Source organism: Nematolebias whitei, chromosome 8, assembly GCF_014905685.2.
Source record: "Nematolebias whitei isolate Nwh7 chromosome 8, NemWhi1, whole genome shotgun sequence".
Classification (NCBI taxonomy): Eukaryota; Metazoa; Chordata; class Actinopteri; order Cyprinodontiformes; family Rivulidae; genus Nematolebias; species Nematolebias whitei.
Window position 1 is genome coordinate 20,616,350 of NC_056505.1, and position 6,367 is coordinate 20,622,716.

General features: G+C 41.5%; 1 protein-coding gene across 1 annotated transcript in view; it reads right to left on the reverse strand.

Moving 5' to 3' along the window:
• tmem119a (transmembrane protein 119a) overlaps window positions 1–763 on the reverse strand; it is a 4,813-nt gene extending 4,050 nt beyond the window's left edge. Inside the window, exon 1 of the mRNA XM_037680421.1 lies at window positions 709–763. The gene's annotated coding sequence lies outside the window, so the exon portion shown is untranslated. The remainder of the gene's footprint in view (window positions 1–708) is intronic.
• Between the last annotated feature and the right edge of the window lie 5,604 nt (window positions 764–6,367).

The following is a 6,367-nucleotide window of genomic DNA, read 5'->3' on the forward strand; positions in this document are numbered from 1 at the left end:
CTCTGGTTCTAGACACTATAAATATATATATATAAAACTTGTTATTTATTTATTTTTCTATGTGCAGTAAATTGTTATATTGTGGAAAGTTTGTTTTTAATTAATAAAAGAGGAAAAGAAGCAAACCATGCTTTCTCTGTAATAAATAAAAAAAACTTATTGTTGAAAGATAAAAGCAAACATTAAACCATTATTAAAACTGACAATATATTAGGAAAAGACATGGAACATAAAATTAAAAATTGTTATCAAAATAATCCCTAACCATGGACAACCAGGCAACCTTTAACTGTACCCATTTAGTTAAGGTCAGTTTTGTTCGCAGAACATTAAAACCGAGTAGTTCAGTATTTTATCTTAAAAGTTGCAGAATTACACAAACAGAGCTTTAACTGGGAAATACTGAGAAATGAAAACACTACTTGTATGTAAAACAAGATTCACTTCCAGGACTTTGGAGACGTCCTCCTTTCGTGGGACAGAATTGTACTGTACAGTTTGATGTTGGGTCATGTTGTGATAAATATGATACAATTAGTGGCCTTGACCTCACAGATAAATGATCAAATATATCATGTTACAATCTGGCTAAATGTTCTGCTCAACTTTTCTTTTGTAATAAATTGATAAGAATCACCAAGCTGAGCCTCTGTCATCCCTCTGATTTGACCAAATTCCCACTTGATAAAAGTGAACTTAAATACTCACAGAACGCTCGTCTGCTGGTTTGTCTGATGTTCAGCTGAACGCAGAGCCGAAGACTGAAAGATGAGAATGAGGCGCAGCAGCAAGAAGAAAGGGAGAGTGAGAGTTTACCCTCCCCGCTCAGTTCTACTGAGTTTTCTTTTAACTCCGTTCTGAAACGTCTCCTCAAAGAAAATTGATGCCCGGCCCTCTATTTTCAGCACCTCCTCCCTCCACAAGTTTCCATCCTCTTGTCTTTCTTTCTAAGTTTGTGTTTGTGCAACAAACATTTAGGATCCTTACATTTGATTTTCAAACCATTTTTTTGTGCAATACAAATCTATTTCACCACCTCATGAGTTTTTCTTTTACCCCACTCAAAGTTATGATTTAATGAGAGCAGCTGCAAACATGTTGCAGAAATGGTTATTTCTGGGTTAGCTGGGGCGAAGTCTGACCAAACAGTCTCTGCCTCCCACTGAATCCTCTCTAATTATGCCCAGGGTGATTACAGCCTTACTGTGGAGCGGAGCACGGCAAGAAAACACCAGTTTCAGCCCAAAACACACACACATACAGCAGACATGTAAACTTCATACCCTTTTTGGCGCCCTTGGCTACAAGTTTATAACTGAACATGCAAAGCATTATTAATTTAGTCACTCTCACAGATGTGATGTGACGGATGAAGCTGTTCTGGTAGATTTTAAGTGTGAGCAGGGCTTCATGCTTCTCCAAAGTAATCATTTCTGTTTGCCCATTTTTGTTTGAAAACTAAATGGTGCTAAAAAAGGACCAGAATGTTTAGATTTTGTTGGACTGTTTTCAACAAGCAAGCTTAAAAAGGCCATGTCCAATAATAAAAAAAACTGTTTACTGCAATCTACAGAAAAAGTTACAATTTTCATGAGTTGTGGAATTTAAAATCTGTGGATGCTTCAAACAAGGGGCTAGCAAATGCAAGCAGGGCAACGGAATTAAAACGAGCGCAAAATGAAAACAGAATAAAAGGTAGAAACCAACATTTATATTTAAACCAAATTTGTTATCATGGATTTGTTGTACAGCCTTAATGTTGCCCATCCACTCTGTGGATTATGAGCTTTTTCTGTTATTAACTTGCAATTATTAAACTACATGATGCTGCTGGATTAGGCAAAGAGGACAGTCACTGTGTGGCCCAGGGATGTAGACTCTGTGCTCCAGGACTGTTTTCAGTGCACAGATTGGCAGGTCTTCAGAGAGGTGACTACATATGAGGGGGAGGTGGACCTGGAGGAATACACCTCCTCTGTTCTTGGCTTCATCTCCAAGTGTGCTGATGATGTCATCACCACCAAGACAATAACCTGTTATCCGAATCAGAAACCATGGCTGAATGCTGAGGTGAGAGCTCTGCTGAAAACTAGGGACGCTGCGTTCAGGACAGGTGAGGCACCAGCACTCCGAGAGGCGAGGAAAAGACTGACTGCAACATGTGGAAGGGCATTAAGTGCATTACGAACTACAACATCAGGGATGCACAATGCCCAAGGGACCCCTCATTGCCAGAAGCACTCAATAAGTTATATGCTCGCTTTGAGGATCCTAACACCCTCCCCAAGCATCAGACTTATGCCACCACCCGGTGACATGCTCCTCTGTGATACCACAGCTGATGTGAGGAAGACCCTCCAGGGAATCAACCCCCGTAAGCCTGCAGGTCCCGACAACATCCCAGGGTGGGTACTGAAAGACTGTGCACACCAGCTGTCTGAGATGTTGACAGACATCTTCAAAACCTGACTGTCAATGGCATTAAGTCACCTGTAAGTCACCATTAAGTCATTAAGTCACCAATGGCATTAAGTCACCCACCTGCTTTAAGTCTGCCACTATTGTCCCTGTACCCAAGTACTCCACAGTGACAGGCCTGAATGTACTGACCTATAGCCTTAACATCGGTAGTCATGAAGTGCTTTGAGAGGATGGTCATCAAGAACTCCATCGACGTCACTGTGAACCCACATCAATACGCCTACAGAAGGAACTGCTCCACTTCTGATGCCATCTCATCTGAGGTCCACACAGCCCTCACCCACCTGGAGAGCAGAAATTCTTACATCCATTTGCTCTTTCTGGATTTCTCCTCGGTCTTCAACACCATCATCCCACAGACCCTGGTGCAGAAGCTCTCCTTTCTTGGACTGAGTCTCACACTGGGGAACTGGATTCTGGACTTCCTGACCAACAGACATCAGACTGTCTCGATCCTCAACATCGTCTCCTCCTCCATCACCCTCATCACTTGCAGGCTCGCCCCAGGGCTGCGTGCTGAGCTCCCTCTTTTTCACTCTGCTGACATATGACTGCTCAGCTAGACACCCCAGCTGCCATATAGTGAAGTTTGTGGATGACACAGCGGTAGTGGGACGCATCACGAACAATGATGAGTCCAAATACAGAGAGGAGGTGGAACACCTGGTGCAGTGGTGCAGATACAATAATCTCTGCATCAATGTGAAGAAGACCAAGGATATGGTGGTGGATTTCAGAAGGGACAAGGATCCTCTTCATCCCCTACACATCAGAGGAGCAGCTGTGGAGATGGTCTCCTGCTACAGATACTTGGGGGTGCATATATCCAGTGACCTCACCTGGAGTGCCAACCCTTCCTGTCTGGTCAAGAAGGCCCACCAGTGTCTCTACTTCCTCAGGAAGCTGCGGAGAGCTGGACTTGGGAGCTCTGTCCTGAGGAGCTTCTATTGCTGTGGTGGAGAGCGTTCTGCATCACCGTGTGGCAGTGCAGCTGTGCTGCTGCTGAGAGGATGGCTCTGCAGGGTGGTTAAAGCTGCACAGAAGACTGTGGGGAGCACACTTCCCACCACCACGGACCTCTACACTTCACAATGTAGGGGGAAGGCGCTCCGCATCATGAAGGACTCCACTCATCCTGCACAGTCTGTTCCAGCCCCTCCCCTCAAGCAGGTGGCTGAGGAGCATTCAGAGCAAGTCCACCAGGCTCAGAAACAGTTTCTTCCCTGCAGCTGTCAGACTGCTGTACTCGAGCTGCACTTAATTCAGCTTCATCGTGCATTTTTTTAACTTTATTTATTTACACACACACACACACACACACACACACACACACACACACACACACACACACACACGCTGGTCATAAAATTAGAAGATCATGAAAAAGTTGATTTATTTCAGTAATTCCATTCAAAAAGTGAAGCATATATCCATTCATTACGCACACAGATATATTTCAAATGTTTATTTCTTTTAATGTTGATTATTATAACTGACAACTAATGAAAACCCCAAATTCAGTATCTCAGAAAATTAGAATATTACTTAAGACCAATTAAAAATATATATTTTTTAGAAATGTTGGCCAATTGAAAAGTATGAACATGAAAAGTATGAGCATGTCCAGCACTCAATACTTAGTTGTTGCTCTTTTCACCTGGATTACTGCATCAATGCAGCGTGGCATGGAGTCGATCAGTCTGTGGCACTGCTCAGGTGTCATGAGAGCCCAGGTTGCTCTGATTGTGGCCTTCAGCTCTTCTGAATTGTTGGGTCTGGTGTATCATCTTCCTCTTCACAGTACACCATAGATTTTCTATGGGGTTATGGTCAGGCGAGTTTGTTGGCTAATTAAGAACAGGGATACCATGGTCCTTAAACTAGATACTGGTAACTTTGGCACTTTGTGCAGGTGCAGAGTCCTGCTGGAAAATTAAATCTGTATCTCCATAAAGTTGGTCAGCAGCAGGAATCATGAAGTGCTCTAAAACATCCTAGTAGATGGCTGCGTTGACCTTGGACCTCAGAAAACACAGTGGACCAACACCAGCAGATGACATGGCCCCCAAACCATCATTGTGGAAACTTTACACTGGACTTCAAGCAATGTGGATTCTGTGCTTCTCTGCTCTTCCTCCAGACTCTGGCACCTTGACTTCCAAAGAAAATGCAAAATTTACTTTCATCCGAGAAAATAACTTTGGACCACTCAGCAGCAGTCCAATCCTTTTTGTCTTTAGCCCAGGCAAGATGCTTCTGACACCGTCTCTTGTTCAAGAGTGAATGACACAAGTAATGTGACAGATGAACCCCTTGTCTTGCATACGTTGGAGCATGGTGCTTCTTGAAGCACTGATTCCAGCTGCAGTCTACTCTGTGAATCTCCCTCACATTTTGGATTGGATATTAAGGAGTGTTGTGCCACACTTTTCTTAGACCCGTCTAAAGTTTTTGACACTGTGGATCATGACATCTTGTGTCATAAGCTATCAGAAATTGGTCTTGCAAATCTTGCAAAAAGATCTGAAGCTCTCGACCTTGACCTCTCAAAGTGGCTTTAAGAATCTGTTGGACTCCTGGCAGGGACCAATGCAGACATGTTCCTGTTTTTAGCTTTCCACATTCGCCTTATTATCTAGCTGTTTTTTGCTACTATTCCTCATGAATGCCCTTTTGGTTGCAATTTTGTTTTGTTTAATAAAAAAAAAAAAGAAACTTAAATTTGTATACCTATGAATATTTTATGACTGTCTATTGTTGTCATTGTTATTCACTGTTGTCATCACTCTTTGTTAAGACATCAGGTCTCTCTTGTAAAGGAAATGTAAATGGGATTAAACCGTCTAAATAAAGGTTGAATAAATGAATGAATTTTGGAATGGGTTTCGTTTCACAAGCATCTCAAGGGTGCACTTATCCTTATTGCTTGTACACTTTTTTCTGCCACATCGTTTCCTTCCCTTCGCCTCTCTATTAATGTGCTTGGACACAGAGCTCTCTGAACAGCCAGCCTCTTTAGTAATGACCTTTTGTGTCTTGCCCTCCTTGTGCAAGGTGCCAATGATCGTCTTTTGGACAAATGTCAAGTCAGCAGTCTTCCCCATGACTGTAGCCTACAGAACTAGACAGACCATTTAAAGGCCTTTGCAAGTGTTGAGTGTTTTAATTAATTCAACCTTTATTTAAACAGATAAGTCACACTGAGCCTTGAAGACATTTACAAGCGTTAATTAGCTGACTAGAGTACCAGGTCTCTTCAATATTGAATCTTTACACAATATTCTCATTTTCTGAGATGCTGAATTTGGAGTTTTCATTAGTTGTTGGTTATAATCAACATTCAAATAAATAAACATTTGAAATATATACATCTGTGTGTAATGAATGAATATAATATACAAGTTTCACTTTACTGAAATAAGTCAACTTTTACATGATATTCTAATTTTATAACCAGCTCCTTGAACGAATATAAATGCTCAGACAAAATAATTTGCAATACACACCATATCTGTTTAAAAAACACATGTAAAAATGATACACAAAAAAGCCCCAACATTTTAAAAATTCTTTATTAATTTTCTTATAATCAACGTTTTGATACTTGAAGCAAGAATATTGAAAAAAAAATGCTGAGCACACCTCAACCAGGTTCCTGGTTGGGTTTTTGTCTCACTTCTTGATTTTAATGTGGAACTGAGGTTCTGATTTTCTCATCTTGGCAAGGTGCAAGGAACAAAAACGGGGGGAGGGGGGACACATTTAAAACCCACCACCCATACAAATCCCCTCTTCAGCACAACCACAAAACAAAGAGTTAAAAAAGGTATCCGATCATATTTACACAACTTTCACTCCTTTTGCTAGACCTCAGTTACAAACATAC